A 17,220-nucleotide genomic window follows, 5' to 3' on the forward strand; every position below is an offset into this window, starting at 1 on the left:
CTCTGATTCAAAATGCCATAGAGACATACAGGCACTGTTATCCTAACAGACAAGCCAAGGTGTGAGAGAGACCTCCTCTATTGTGACTGGGAGCATTCGGTCTTCAACCCAGCTGGTGACAGTTAGCAGCTCTGACATCCTGATGATCACACTGTCTTTCTCTCTTCCAGCCATATGGATGACATCCTTATCAGATGAGTGCATGGCTAACAGTACTTTACAGTAAAACCCCTGATAGCCATTCATTTTGACTCTAATAATTTTGTCATGGCCAGAATAAATCAAAGTTCCAAGATTGCTGCAAGTTTGCTTTTTCCTGTATTCCTTGTATTTCTCTCTGAAATGTCATATGTTTAAAAAAAAGACTTCCAGCATGCCTATTCTACCCTTGCTGATTGTCTATTCCCTTTGAATTTATTCTTTAAAAAATGATGAGCCTGTGAGAGAGGGAGACAAGGAGAAAGAAAGTGTGTTTCTGTGGTTTCAGAGAGTGTACGATCAGAACAAAATACTGTTTTCTTGCATTAAGGTATCACAGTTATACAATTAGTTACATTCTTTTGTCAACAAGGAGTACACTTTTTTTTCCTTCACATTCCTCACACAGTATTTTTCAACATGCAGCTTGACACAGCAGATAACGCAGCTTGACACCAAAATGCACTAAAATCCCCAAGACATTACATACATGTCTCCCTTTTTATAGCAAATATAGCCAATATGATGATGATGATGATGATGATGATTGTGGTGAGCAGGACGAGGCCGAGGGCCGTGGGAGAACAGCGCGAGGCCGGTAGCGTGATTGCTGATGAGTAACACCTGCGCGATGCACCGGTCTAGTCCTGCTCGCCACAATGATTTATTTATTTTAAAAAAAAAAATATGGCCAAATCAGTATCTTTCTATTTTTCTGTTTGGCTATTTCTGTTGGCTATCTCCCTTATTTAGAATCAGAAAGAGCTTTATTGCCAAGTGTGCTTGCACGGACAAGGAATTTTTCTTGGTAAATGAAGCTTCATTGCATCATGTCTCAAAAGTGCATCTTGAGACCCTTGTGTTCTGTGCTGCGCTTTAAAAAAAAAAAAAACATTCCTAAGGGCTTCATCTCACATTTCTAGACGCAAAGACGTGCTCTGTGTGAATGGCCTCTAACACCTTTTTGCAGTTTTTATTTAGATTAACGTCAATATACTATTTTCAATATACTGTTTTTGTTTTATTACAGAGATTCAACATGCAAAAAATTAAACATATGTTCGTGCTATATGTCAACTGTAAACATAGAGATGAACATAGATATGGAAACAGCAATGCTAGTCAAGCAAGGCCTTTATTTGGATACGTCCTTAATAAAGTCGGCATGAAACAGAAATTGTGATAGTCTTTTCATCCCTATTGTGATGTATATGTGTGAAACGGCTTCTTGAACAAGAAAAAATATAGAGTCGGATTTGATTTTGTCCATTGGGAATTGATTGGATCATTGGATCACTGTGGTTTGCTATTGCGGTGATCTCATGTTAGTGACAGGTTGTCCTGTCCTTGCACCGATAAACACATCATCAGAGAAGAGATGTCGCAGCAAGAGTGAGGGGAAGTTATTTTGATTAAATATTATGAGGGCATATGAATAATAAAAAAGAGATACACTGATTAATCATTAAAAAATAAACACAGCAATATTCCATACAATTTTTTTAAATGGACAATTTTGATATTATAGTGAATTTAAATGTATCACACCATTTGTCCATCTCTTACCATCTTTAGCAGATATGTGCAGACATTCAGCATCCATTGCATTGAGGAGGGATGCATCATTATTTGTACTGTGGCCATACACTTTGCACTTTCATGAGGGAATATAGAGGAATAACTATACAAACTAATCACATGTTTCTAATTATTTATTTACTGTTATGTTTTGGACATAAATGTAATTATTGAATTAATGAAATGCATTATGAATGCATTATGCAATTGAAAGGTAATGAGAATAATACACCGTTTAGTCCACAGACTTTGCTGTGAAGAGTTTTGAAAATGTATAGTCCTTCTAGGTATTGAAAAAAACACATAAACAATTGTGAAAAGTGTCAAGAAAGGGACACATATGGAGGGGAAGTAAGGGGCACATATAGAGGGAGGAGGATGTTCTAATGGCACTCCTTTACTTTGCAACCTTCCATCTCAGTTGGAACCATTTGTGAATAAGAGTGGCCTGTCTCTTTTTGTTTTACATGCTGTTAGCGAAGGCAGGAGCTGATACAAACATGTTATGGGAGTTGTACAGCAAACAGCCATTTGTATCTGCCTTTGACCAGAGGGACTCTTGAAAGGGAAACAAGGGAGGGGTGTAGAGAGAATGACTCGTGCTTAATAGCTCTTGAGTACAGTGGCTGCAGCTCAGTGATGTAGTGTGTCAACTCCCTCCGGATATGGGCACTCCCCTTTATGCACCTTGGCATGACTTTTCACTTTGATTGTCAGGCAAGACTGTGTGCTTCAGTGACTCCATATCCCAGAAACCCCTGGGACAACAGAAACTGAATATGTGGTAGCTGAGTGCTGTGCAAATGATTATAGAGGGTGCCTCAGTAGCTTAGGCCAATACATAACACTGTATATTTATATTTGCATGGTATTACATTTTCATCTCAAAAACCCAATATATATATATATATATATATATATATATATATATATATATATACAAATTCCTTTAGAGTGCAGTAACTTTGTACTGTTGCATGCTAATTTGCATTTATACCTTTTAGATGCTTGACACTTCGTACTGTAAAAAAATCCACATATTATTTTGTAATGGTAAAACTGGTCACATGCTGTATTTTCACAACAAAAATTAGCCTAGCTTTTAGTTACTTTTTTACTTTATTTTTACTTGCAATTAAGGAAACATATTTTGATTGTCAAACATAATTTAATAAAGACAAATCTTGTGTTTTTATTACTTTAATAAAATGCAGTTTGGCCATTACACGCCTTAAGATATTTATTGCAAAAAAGACCATCCACTTATTATATTTATTGCAACAACAAAAAAATTATCTTTTGAAAGAAATAATAACCTAAACTGCGTCATCCAGAGTGTCTGGTGCAAAGTGTAACATTACATTCTTTCACACAACTCCACCATTTCACCAGCATGGAGCTAGCTGAATGAAAAGTAGCTAGATTGCAAACAGAAAATGACAGAAGCGGACGTTTGGTCTTCACATAAAGACTTAAAATTCCAGCATCGATATTTGACCAATGATTTACAATTAAACATGTCACAGTGACAGGAATTTGTTAATTTATGTCAGTAATTGTGTCAGAGTCCACATCAGTCATACTGTCAACTGTGTTTATCATTGTTTCACATAAAAAAAAAAAAACAAGCATACTTAAGCTTCCATTTATTTGTGATCACAGAAATGCACAAAGCAGGAGTTATATGAGTTAACCAGAGTACACTGACAAATTGATTTTACTTTATTGGTATGCAAGTGGTTTCACAAAATTAATTTATAATTTTAAACATTTTTTAGTTGAACTCAGTCAATGTTTTTTAGTTATATCAGCTCAATTATATAGAATAGAATTCAATATATTCAAATCTGTGATTTTGAGTAAATGGAAAAGACCTTTTAGAAGTTTCACATTTATTTATGTGCACCTAAAGGAAATTACTTGTTATTTCACTGGCATTATTACAGCTATTGCATAATATAAACCAACATAATAGGCTATTTTTTAACGATCTAAGCGAATGGTCTAAAGCACACCTCACAAGTGCACTTAGTCCGAATCCACTTTTGCTAAAAACGGGAAAAAATGGTCGGCGCGTCTATATGCACCCGCCTATAGGCGCATATTACTAATGTGCCCTTTAAATAACAAAAAATAAAATAAAATACTGCACCATTGCAGTATTGGGAATCTTTGAAAAGTCAATCTTCCCGATTGAGATTGCGCAAGCGAACATAATCGTATTTTTTTTATATAGGTTGTGGAATCCAGGATAAGCGCTAATAAGTACCACTTTGCATCTACTCGCATCGCGCCGTGCCACAACAGCTAGAAGCTGTCTGCACTAGACAGTGGACACGACAAAGCAACTGTTCCTTCCTATGAGAAGTATCGTGGGTGCTTGGAGTACATCATGAATAGAATAAGGCATCAGTTTACTGTCTGGGATTTGTCACGCTGCATCCAGTGAAGACAACATCACTGATTATAATGGGTTCTATTGTCTTTTGTCGCATCACGCCTTTCGCGTCCGTGTAGACACGGTGTAAGAATCCGTCTATTACAGTAGTTAGTTAGTTACTATTTTGAAATGTACTATATTCTATTTTTGTTCTACTCCTCCTTCAGTTCCCTTTCGAGGGAACTCTCGATGCGTCACTTGACGCTTTGGGAACGCCCCCAGCGTGCATGTGTCTGAGCATCAATGTCAACTAGTCCAATGGAAAGAATGAGCGTCACGGGCGGGTGACGTCATGACCAGGAAGGGATAAAGGCTCACCCGGTGAAACGCGGCATTAGCTTCTGTGTCTCAGCAAGCGATCTGTGTCATTTTGTCTCTGTCTATTTACTGTTGTCTGTTGCGGAAAAGGATGGAAACTAAACAAGTGTACAAACAGTGTGCTTCTCCCTGCCCGCGTTATTTAACGGGTGGGGACACACACGAGCTTTGTGTCGTTTGTTTGGGAGTGGAGCATGCGGTCTCAGCCTTCGAGGGGGCTGAGTGCCAGCATTGTGAGATGTTACCGCTTCGCATGCTCCGCTCTCGCCTGTCACTCTTTGATAAAGAGAGTGGGCAGGCTCGCGATCCGCAGGGATCAGGACCCGCGTCTGCTGAGGCAGCGCGGAGATTGCATTCCTGGGGATCGCAAAAGGAACTTTCGGAGGGGTTGGAGACGGGTCCGAGGGCTCTTTCTCCTTCCTTACCCGAGAGATCCAGCGCTCTCCCCCCGGTGTCGGAAGCACGCTCTGCGGTTTCTTCCGCCCGGGGAGAGAGCCCTCCATTGCTTCATTGCTCTTCCTCCGAGGAGGTTGATGCGATGAGTTTGGAGAGTGAAAGCACACACATGGGGGAAAGAGATTCACAATTTATTTCCCCAGCATATGATGAGCTGGTGGATGTTATGTCGCGGGCTGTAGAGAAATTAAATATTGAATGGCCATCTGAGAAGAAGGGCGCTCGTCCTAAAAGCAAATTAGATGAGCGCTTTTTATCTTCCACCACATTATCTCCACCACGAGGGCTTCCATTTTTTCCCGATTTGCACAATGAAATATCTAAATCGTGGAATAAACCTTACTCATCACGTCTTTTCAGCCCTCAAGTTAACACTTATTCGAGAATAAGAGGGCTGAAAGAGTATGGTTATGAGGCGATGCCCCAGGCGGAAGAGAATTTAGCCAGTTATCTTTCCCCTGGTCCCGCATCGTCTCTGAAAGCCTCGGCTTTGCCCACTAGACCGCTCAAAGCCACTTCGGTGTTAGTGGGCAAAGCTTATACGGCAGCAGGTCAAGCTGGAGCATGTCTGCATACTATGGCAGTGCTCCAGGCTTATCAAGCTGACCTGCTGGGGGATCTGGATAGTAGTGAGGGAGTCAGTCATGACGATATTCGTGAACTTCGTCGGGCTACCGATCTTTCTCTCAGGGCTACTAAGGAGACCGCCAGAGCAATTGGGCGGTCTATGGCAGCCTTGGTAGCTACTGAGAGACATTTATGGTTAAATCTGTCTGAAATTAAAGAAAAAGATCGAGCTTTTTTATTAGATGCTCCGCTTGAACCTTTTGGTCTCTTCGGCGACGCAGTCCACGCGGTCGTCGAGAGATTTCAGGAGTCAAAGAAACAAGCTGACGTTTTTAAAAAGTTTATCCCTCGCCGGGTCCAGCCCCCTGGGGCTGCTGGGCGTGAGCAGCCCCAGCCGTCGAGCTCATCATATCGTGTGCATCAGAAAGAGAGTGTTGCGTCTCGTGCACCTCCACGTAGAGACTGGAGACGGACGCAACCCTCTCAACCGAAGTCTTCTAAGTCGAAGCCGGATCTGAGGACCGTTCTTCAGGTGAAGAAGACTTCGGTTAAAAAAAAAAAAAAAAGGTCCTGATGTTCATGCATCAGGCCTGTGAGGACAGCCCCGACCGAAGTGGAGCGGTGTACACCTCATTATACGGTGCCCGTTCCATTTCGGGGTCCTCACGAGACCGTTCTGCCAACCCTGCCACCCTCGGTGCTTCAGGGCGCAGCGGTCTCCAGCGAGTCGCTGATGCTATGCTGCGGCACAGCATCGGTTTCGCGCCCTCTGCGGGGGGCCTTAGAGCGGCCAGTTCAGGTAGTTCCTGCCATTATGTTTCAGGCTCCGGAATTAGCCGTCTCGATAACACCAGAGACCAGCCTCGAGAGGCTGGTTCCCTTAGTAAATTTTCTGGCAGCGTGGAAGCTTCTGCCGAATATTTCTCGTTGGGTCCTGCAGATTGTAGAGAAAGGATACAGAATCCAGTTTGGTTCTCGTCCTCCTCGTTACAACGGGGTGCTGCCCACAGTGGTGCATCCCGAGCAGGCTCTGGTAATGGAGCAAGAGGTAAAGGCCCTGTTAGCAAAGGAAGCTATAGAACAGGTGTACTCACCCGACAGAGAGTCGGGTTTTTACAGCCGTTATTTCATTGTTCCAAAAAAGGATGGAGGGTTGCGTCCCATTTTAGATCTTCGTCTGTTAAATCGTTCAGTACAGAAACTCAAGTTCAAGATGCTGACACTCAAGCTGATCGTGACTCAAATCAGATCCGAGGACTGGTTTGTCACGATAGATCTGAAGGACGCTTACTTCCATGTCTCCATCCTCCCTTAGCACAGGAAGTTCCTAAGGTTTTCTTTCGGGGGCAAAGAATACCAATATCGGGTTCTTCCTTTCGGTCTAGCTTTATCACCCCGCACGTTCACGAAATGCGTGGATGCAGCTCTAGCCCCTCTCAGGCTTCAGGGCATACGTATTCTGAACTACATCGACGACTGGCTGATTCTAGCGGAATCAGAGCAGTTGGCGGTTCGGCACCGAGGTGTCGTTCTCGCTCATATGCAGATGTTGGGGTTGAGGCTCAATGCCAAGAAAAGTGTGCTTTCTCCAGTACAGAGAAACACTTTCCTTGGTGTGGTATGGGATTCAGTGACGATGCGGGCCACTCTATCGCCCGTTCGTGTAGCTGCTATCCTGACAGCCACCAAAGAGCTAAAGCTAGGCCAGTCACGCACTGTAAAACAGTTCGAGAGACTGTTGGGTCTTTTGGCGGCAGCGTCCAACGTGATTCCTTTTGGCCTGCTGTACATGAGACCTTTGCAGTGGTGGCTCAGGACCAGAGGGTTCTCCCCGAGGGGAAACCCACTTCGTATGATCAAGATCACGCGGCGATGCCTTCGTGCCTTGGTTATATGGAGAAAACACTGGTTCTTAACCCAGGGTCCGGTGTTGGGAGCTCTCTGCCATCGAGTTACGATCTCGACAGATGCTTCCCTCACCGGCTGGGGAGCGGTAATGGAAGGCCGCTCGGTTCAGGGTCGGTGAAGGAGTCATCATCTTTCTTGGCACATAAATTGCCTGGAGATGATGGCCGTCTTCAATGCGTTGAAGCATTTCCTCCCAGACCTGAGGGGCCATCATGTGCTCGTCCGTACAGACAACACATCGGTGGTCTCTTATCTGAACCGTCAGGGGGGTCTGCGGTCGCGTCCGCTTTGCAAGCTGGCGCACCAGATCCTCCTGTGGTCTCTGGGGAAGGTACTCTCCCTGAGGGCAGTGTATATTCCTGGGGACCAGAATATTGGGGCAGACATCCTGTCGAGGCAGGAGCTGAGGCCAGGGGACTGGAGACTCCACCCCGAGGCGGTGGAGAAAATTTGGGAGTTTTACGGCCAAGCAGAGGTGGATCTGTTTGCGTCTCAGCATACGACGCACTGTCCACTTTGGTTCTCCCTTACTCACCCAGCCCCCCTGGGGCTGGATGCTATGGTGCAGACGTGGCCGAGGCTACGTCTGTACGCATTTCCCCCTGTTGCTCTGCTCCCAGGAGTTCTGGAACGAGTCCGCCAGTACGGAATTAGCCTACTGCTAGTAGCACCACGCTGGCCGAGTCGGATCTGGTTTGCGGACCTGATCCATCTCTTAGACGGTCCTCCCTTGGAGATCCCGATCAGGAGAGACCTTCTGTCTCAGGCCGGGGGCACAATATTTCACCCTCGACCAGAAATTTGGAACCTGTGGGTTTGGCCTCTGAAGGGGCCCAACTCATAGAGAGTGGTCTCTCAGCTGAGGCTGCTGAGACCATTCTAAGCTCCAGAGCTCCAGCTACTAGGAAACTATATGCGCTTAAATGGAGAGTTTTTTCTGTATGGTGTCACCGACATCAGTGGGATCCAGTTAACTGTTCTGTGAACACAGTACTCGAGTTCCTGCAGGAGCGCTTTACGTCAGGTCTATGTCCTTCCACGCTCAAGGTCTACGTGGCGGCCATTGCGGCTTACCACGCCCTGGTGGGGGGTACATCGTTGGGTCGAGACCCCCTGATTACACGTTTCCTTCGTGGCACTTTGAGGCTAAGGCCTGCAACTCGCACTAGGGTGCCAGCTTGGGATCTTGCTTTAGTACTAGAAGGCCTGTCTAGGGCTCCATTCGAGCCCTTAGATTCGGTTTCAGAGAAGTTTCTTACCTTTAAGACTATCTTTCTGCTAGCTATTTCGTCCCTTAAGAGAGTTGGAGACCTTCAGGCCCTTTCGGTTTCCCCCACTTGCCTTGAGTTTGCACCGGGGATGGTCAAGGCATTCTTATATCCAAAACAGGGATACGTCCCTAAGGTGCCGACCTTGACTCCGAGGCCTATTGTGCTGCAGGCTTTCTGTCCTCCTCCTTTTACATCTGCGGACCAGGAAAGGCTGAACCTCTTGTGTCCAGTGCGAGCACTGGATACTTATGTTCATCGGACATCGTCAATGAGGAAGTCCGACCAGTTATTTATTTGCTTTGGATCACCTAAGAAGGGTCTTCCTGCTTCTAAACAGACGGTTAGTAAGTGGATAGTTGAGGCTATTTCACTTGCATACGAGTACTCTGACCTGCCGTGTCCCTTGGCGGTCAGAGCTCATTCTACGAGGGGTATGGCGGCCTCTAAAGCCTTACTATTTGGAGTTTCTCTTCAAGACGTTTGTGATGCGGCAGGCTGGTCCTCTCCTCTCACATTCGTTAGGTTTTACAGCTTAGACCTGGATGCTGCCCCAGGTTCTCAGGTGCTTAGTGCTTAGTTTCAACAGACTGACACTCAGGTACTTGGAATTCTGGCGTTTTGGGTATTCTCGTTCCCAAAGCGTCAAGTGACGCATCGAGAGTTCCCTCGAAAGGGAACGTCTCAGGTTACGACTGTAACCGTAGTTCCCTGAGAAAGGGAACGAGACGATGCGTCACCCTGCCATACTTCCTGCTTCCCTGTGATCGGCTTGCTTCGACTTTTTGAAGCTAATGCCGCGTTTCACCGGGTTAGCCTTTATCCCTTCCTGGTCATGACGTCACCCGCCCGTGACGCTCATTCTTTCCATTGGACTAGTTGACATTGATGCTCAGACGCATGCACGCTGGGGGCGTTCCCAAAGCGTCAAGTGACGCATCGTCTCGTTCCCTTTCTCAGGGAACTACGGTTACAGTCGTAACCTGAGACGATTTTGCCCAATTACCAAAATTGGCTCAGATGATCACTGGACTGAGCTGCACAGAAATTATTAATTCAGAACAGAATTTTGATACACCTTTTTATTTAAAAGTTATGATAATGTGAAGTTAATGTGTACCCAAAAGTAGATTATTGTGTGCTCATTCTCACACTGAAAGTTCTCATCAGGATCACTGCAGATGTGTGTCCTCTACATTATGTGTGTCCTCTATATTGCGTACAAGTTTGATAACCGTGTGTCACGACCTCAGACCGCAAGAGGTTCTGGGCACTCAGTATTCTGAGCATAAAATAACAGGTCTGTGTTGCTTTTCTATACAAAACCGTATGCATTTTTGTGATTTAGAGATGCATATTGCAGTCCCTCTTATTGTTCCCTGTGACAAATGACATGCTTGCTGTATTTGCTGTGTTTGCTGTGCCTTCACTGCTTGGCCCCAAATTGCTGCTTACAGCTATATTACTGTATATCTTACAGCTATAGTTGTCAATATTGGTGTGAACGGGCCTTTATTGTTTGGTGGTTGAGATGTACAGGGTTTGAACAACTGGGTTTCTGTGCTGGCTGGCATGTAGTGAAGACAGGCAGATGAAGCAATGGATGATGTTAATGATGTTTATTTTCACTGGAAGTAATTACAGTGTAATAATGTCAGCAACAATAGATTAGCCTGATTCTAGACCTATGTCTTCCCAAAACCCTAATATAACTTCTTGTTATTCTTGTGATGCCTACCCACACAGCACTGGTGGTGATATCCATCCTTCCAGAGATCTACTTAGGTAAATTACTGACATATACCTAGATGGGATGTTTAATGGGTCTGTTTAGCTGAACCGCTGGCCCATCCACATTACTTCCATTCATTCTTAAATGCTTTTGAGTTTGTATGTGTGTCAGCAGTAAATAATGCTGTTGGTGACAGTCACAGCTATGTTTGCTGGGTCTGTGAGCTCTATCTCCAGAGGCCTGAGGACAGGAATAGCTCAAGAGATGCTGCTGAAGCAGACAAGAGAAGGAAAAAGCCACCTCTAAGCTAATGGCCTTGCATCTTCCTGGCAGCATGTCAATAATGGCTCTTATCACATTAGGCAAAGAGTCCATTAGCTTATTCTCTTCGCCTGCATGTGCTGTGGCAGCGCCAGTTTGTGCATAACCTCTCTAGAGAGAGAGAGAGAGAGAGAGAGAGAGAGAGAGAGAGAGGGATAGATTATTAAACCACCAAATGTAAAACATGTGGCTTACTTCACGGTCAAATTAGGATCAGAGAGGACATATAAAAAATTTTTTTTTGACTTGCAACGAAAGAGGCGTAGATTTTGTTTAAAGCAAGAAGTAAGGTGAACACATACATATCTTCTCTCCATGTTTTCATCTGATCTCCTTCCAGCTGAGCTAATCTTTTGAAGGTTACTCTTTGACTTCTTTTTAATAACAACAATATAATAGCTTTTGAGTAAGAGGTGTAAGCATTACTCTAAATGATAACAGTAATGTAAAACACCTCCCAGTATCACACTGATACAAGACACGACAGCCAAGAAGCAAATTGTGAGCATATTTCACACCTTTTTCAAGCATTAGCAAGCAATCACTGGAGTGATAGAAAGAAGATGTGATATCATAAAGAACAAAAAAAAAAAAAAGACACAGTTGAACCAAAGACCCACAGACGGGACATTTCTCATGCACTCCCACTGTTCCCCTTACAGAACTCCATGTCCACCTAACATCTGCTTCCCATATCAGAAAATCCATTCTATTCCCTGACAGAAGGAGATCACATAAATCCTACATTATTTTCCCTCAGTCCCTCTACACTTGAGTGTTGCCCCACATCACAGTGACATGTGTTACAGTCAAAATGACAATGATACAGATCACTTGAATTGTAACAGGTTCATTTTTTTTCACAGGCTTTTTTTTTTTTTTTTTTTGCTACACATGAAATATAGTACCAAAGAGAATAATAACAGTTTCTGTCACACTTGTATGAGGTCGACTGTTTAAATAACATTTATCAAAATGTCTGGACATGCAAAATCATCATGATTTTGGTCTACATTGGATGTATTTTAGTCTGTGTTCTGCATTGAGAAAATGCTAGGCAATGCAATTAGAGTAGCTCTGTTCCAAATTATAGAAAAAGTGGTTCACAGTGGGCCATGTGTGTACGTGTATAGGCAACACCTTATTTGGACATTAAGGTTTTCTCCAGCTTGGTCAGTGTATACCAACTTTCCCCAGAGATCACGAGCAGTCATTTAGGATTATCGTTTAGCCAGGAAATCTGGATGTATTTTTCTTCTGCATTTATTTCATGTGTCATCCAGCACAATGTCAGATAAACTATATGTATTATTGGATGGTTGAGCCACACACCTCCCTAATACCATGCATTTTTAGACATATCAGCACAATTAAAATGTGGTTTGATATTTAAAAAAAAACAAAAAAAACATAACATTGCATGTCCACATTTGGCCATCTAAGAATAGAGAGCTCTATGATAATCATTAGGCACTATTTGACCAATGAGAGTTACACAATACTCTTATGAGCTCTCCCTCTGATGTCATGGCTCCAGGCACTGGGCTTTGACTGAGCCTTTCCCCCCTTTATGCCACTTCCCTACTCAATTATTCATTGCTTAAAATAAAAAGGTCAGAAAGTAGAATACTGAGCAATTCATGGGTTCAAGACCTTCTAAGATCACAGGGAAACCTCTGCTTAACCTCCCTTGAAGTAGTGAACACAGGGGATGGAAGTTTTTTTTTTTTTCTGGGATATGATAGCTACCCCTTGATCAATAGTGAATTCTTGTTGTGTCCACTGGGAGTCACTGGATCAATGTGGTTCCCAGACCAATTGTCCATGGTGAATTAGATGTTTTAGAAATTCAGTTCTATATTAGGTAGAACGAAGCAAATGTTTAAAATGTGATATTGGAATATTTGATCAAAACATTTTTTTTATTAATATTTTATTTAACAAATTGAAATATGTCTACTAGTATCAAAGAAAAACTAGTGTGCTGTGCATGGGCCCAGTCTATGTATTTACCCATGTAAATGTAATAATGTCTATGTAATAATAAAAATGCATTATTACCTTTTCTTACTCTGTGCCCACTGTAGTATATATTTTCTTAGAGCTTAATGATCCCTTGACTATGATAAGTGATGACTGCTAAAAGGACTGTACTCAGTGGCTTTATTTTCAGCCTTTAACACAAGACTGGGGGAATGTTAATATGATAACTGCATAACTGACTTTTTTTATGTTGATAACATTGGCATGGATATTTGGCCATATGTTGCCTGTCCTCAGAGACCATTTACAAAGCTCAAGCCTCCAGCATCATTATTGGGCTGCAGTAAGTGACACCAGAAGCAGTGAGATAAATACAGCCGTCACAGTTGACACATTTGCAGCATTTGCAGACTGCACCATGGATAGATGAGACCTGTGACTTAACGCTATAATTATTAACTAATTGTCTTTAACCTCACAAACAGTGTTCAGCCACATTATGTAAAGGAGTCAGGGATGTGTAATGACAGTGTAATTCATCACAGCGTTGGGGGGCGTGGGGGACGGTTCTAATGAGATTTCATTTGAGTATGGCAAATCTGCAGAATGCATAGATAGAAGCCACATTAAGCTAATTGGGAGATGAGTGCCTTGGTGTAAAATTGCTTCTAATGGCAGGTTTGTTACCTGACTAATGCAGGGGAGTTGTCTAAGGACCTAAGGCTGATTTGTGGGCAGACATACTAATATTTTATCGTACCATCTAAATGTAGCCTCCTCTTCACTGCCTTTAGTTTTAGTTTCAATCTAGGATAATATTTCATGAATCAAGAATTTAATACGCAAAAGGATACAGGTATGGGAAAAACCTGTCATAATAATGAAAGTTTCATACTGTAAATATAACCAAAAGCACAGTTTTCTTCTCCAAGCAGAACTCTAATCAACAGCCCCCTTATCGCCCAATCTTGAGTTTTTTCTGTGTGTTTGAGAGTGGCCATAGATTTGGCTAGTTTAGATCTAGGCATCTCTGGAAATGTTGTTGGAAATGTTGTTGGGTGTGTTAGTGTTTGCATAGTCCGTCTTAGTGGCCCTCCAAAGCGTGCAGCCTGCAACCTGTATCGTGACAGCTGATTGGCCCCAGCATTTCTAAACAACTCCATTTGGTAAACATGTCAGTCCAATGTCTTGCTTTATACTCTGATTGAAAAATGAGAAAAAAAAAAAAAGATAAACTCATAAGTGATACTTGGGCACGTCAGATTTGTTTGAAAAGCACAGTGTAAAGAGTGGCAGTGGTCCAAACAGTCAAAGGTCATTCCTTGCTCAACTTACAAATGCAAATGGCACTATTTGAAAATAACTGTATCCTGGCTGCTCTTCCATTACGAAAAAGAAGTTTATTCAAGTATGCTATTAGTATACTTCTTTTAAACTAAACATAAGAGAGTATACTTTAAATCTAATTTGTATGTACTTCTCAGAAATATACTTTAAAATTGCACTTAAGTATACCTGACTTGTACTGACTGAAAAGTCTGAGTATATTTGGCCTATATTGGATGGCTGTACTCAATCTTTTAAACGAGATATACTTAAAAGTGTAATTAAATATTCTTAGTATACTTGTCTAGTAGTTATGTTTATTTTATGTTTATTCTTTTGATTGAGTAGCCTATTACATACTTTTTTCACATAGTTTTACATACTGTCTTACAAACTTAAATTGTTTGAAAATATTAATTTATAAAGAAAACAGATATGTTCCTAATTCTGAGTATCTGAATTTTTGTGTAGGCTAGTCCATTGGTAGTGTACATACTGTAGGAATTGACTTTACTCTTTCTCCGCCAATGACTGAATTTTCCATCTATCCGTGTTTTCACTTTTATACGGTAGGGGGCACTATTACACATCTTCTGAAAGAGTACATAATCTCTAATCAAAACACAGGTGAAGAAGCAGAAACAAGTAATAGAAGATTGGTTAACGCAAATGTAAAATTCAAAACTGTTCAACTGCCTAACGTTACAGAATGAAATGTCGAACCCATGAAACGACTGTGAAGCTTTGGGGGGGTTGATGGACTCGGTCTACTCCGTCTGTGTTTTGATCATAGGTCTGAACCTCATCTGGACGTAGTCTTTGACACAAATGTGACTTTCTCATCTTTTTGTTTAAAATGTTGATAAAAAAGGATGTGTTGATAAAAAAAATAAGCATGACGCTAGAATAAAATGTTTTTAAACTGGAAAGAGTTAAAATACAGTTAAAGGTATATTTCAAGTATAATAAAAAAGGAATACCTAAATAGGAACATAGTAGTATACTATACTTTATACTTTATATAAAATAATTTATAAATAGTAAACTGTAAGTATGATGTTAACTTATATACTTGTGTGTGTGTGTGTGTGTGTGTGTGTGTGTGTGTGTGTGTGTGTGTGTGTGTGTGTGTGTGTGTGTGTGTGCGTGCGTGCATGAGTGTGTGCGTCTGTGTGTGTGTGTGTGTGTGTGTGTGTTAAAGACTGAAGGAAGGTTATAAATGTTCAGAAGTAAGACCATATAGACAGAAAGAACAGAATGAGAGAATTGCTCAAACATTCCACAGTATTTTTTTAAAAGCATTTTTAGTACATATTTTAGTTACTATTTAAAAATTCACTTTGTAATTTACTTTTTTCCCTTTACTTACATCAAATTGAAATACAGGAGTTCAAACCACTGTGCCATATAAAATAATATTGTTGAGGCTGAAATTTAAAGTCTTACCTCCAGGCTAAACTCATACTCAAACACGGAATGAAAGAGTAAAATGTTTTTAATGTATATTTAACAACAAATACCCCAGTGACTATTGATGTGCTGTCTCTAAAGAATTTATCTTGCTTAAATTTCTGAGGCCATGCTGTTGTGAAACCATTCTGTATTCCCACCTCTCACTTTCTCTTACTATCTTCTTTTTTCCTCACTTTCTCTCATTCTCTAACTCTCTTAGTCTCTTTAAACATTTATTCTCTGTCTGTGCCTTAAAGGCCCTTTGTGCTTTGTGCTGTTGATTTCCAGAGTTTCCAGATTTTCCTCTTAAAATCCAGAGTAACCATTTATCATTCATAGATCCTAGCAGGCTGGGGCAGACAAAGCCTTGCCTTGTGTCATCTCTAATTGTCATCAGAACAGCCATTGCTTCCTTGATGTTGCCTTATAAACTTGCATGGTAGCAAGGGCAGAGCGCCACACTTTTGGCATCACATTCTGTGGCAAATGCCAATGAACATTTATAGACAGTTTATAGATAGAACATGAAAGTATATGCCTGTTAATTTACATGACTTAAAAAGCCTGCTTATTCACATGACGATAATACCAGTAATAAAGCAATATATAACAGTTGATGTTCAGTTTTTGAACTTCAGTGGGGTTTAGGAACCACAGTAATATAATGTAAGGATACATACTTGAGAGTCAAATAATGCAGGTATGAGAAAGAGGGAACATAAAACAAAGTCACATATTTTATGTATCAAAGTTACAAGTCTGACCACAACGCTAAAAGATCCTGCCAAGATTCCATTCCCAGAATCTCTTGCCATGTCTCAGCGTCTGGCAGTGGGCAATTGTGCAAAGCTCAAACTGTTTTATTTTTCAGTGGTTAATAATACCATTACTTAGAACACTGGCCGAAGAACAAGCTCCTTGGAAGTGGTGCTTATTTCTCCTCCTAGAACAATACTGCTCTCTCAAGATGGAAACTTCCCACATCCCATGGTCCGGCTCTGCAATTTTTTTATTTTTTTAAATACATAAATAAATAAATTATAAATATAAAATAAAATAAAGGTCAGTTTAGGATATGTTGAGATTCACATAATTTCATACGTGTGTGCCTGAAGGCAAACCATATGTAAGTTAAACATATTCTTTAGTTGACTAAATCTTCTTGAGAAAGTATGACTTCATTAATATTTAATCTAGTTTGAGACATGCATCCTCTAAACTCCAATTAACATAAAGCTCAGTTAATACTGAATCTGCATCCTGCTTAATAAATTTAATGCAAGATTGCTGTCACCTCCAAGGCTTCTTCAAAGACATGGTTAAATAAACATGAGCTGTTTATTTTTTATGTCCAACATTGCAGCCACAGAAATTATTATTTAAAAAAAATGATTTATTTATTTTTGTAAAGTTATGAACCTTCTTTTTGAAAAACTGACATATTTTAAAACTATATTTGACACAATATTAAAAGCAGAGATATACCAAATAAATTGAAATACTACTACTACTACTACTACTACTACTACTACTACTACTACTACTACTACGTCTACTACTACTACTACTAATACTAATACTAATACTAATAATCTTGTATTATTACTGCCTAAATTGAATCTCTTATGTTCTTTACTGTCTGTCAACAGCAATAATCAGTGGGTAATTGTGAG

General features: G+C 41.2%; 1 protein-coding gene across 1 annotated transcript in view; it reads left to right on the forward strand.

Annotated features, from left to right (window-relative positions):
* LOC130075655 (zinc finger protein basonuclin-2-like) overlaps nt 1-17,220 on the forward strand; it is a 50,212-nt gene that overhangs the window by 14,458 nt on the left and 18,534 nt on the right. The gene's annotated exons all lie outside the window — the stretch shown is intronic.

The sequence above is a fragment of the Rhinichthys klamathensis genome, unplaced genomic scaffold, assembly GCF_029890125.1.
Source record: "Rhinichthys klamathensis goyatoka isolate OS25496 unplaced genomic scaffold, OSU_Roscu_1.1 h1tg000595l_1, whole genome shotgun sequence".
Classification (NCBI taxonomy): domain Eukaryota; kingdom Metazoa; phylum Chordata; class Actinopteri; order Cypriniformes; family Leuciscidae; genus Rhinichthys; species Rhinichthys klamathensis.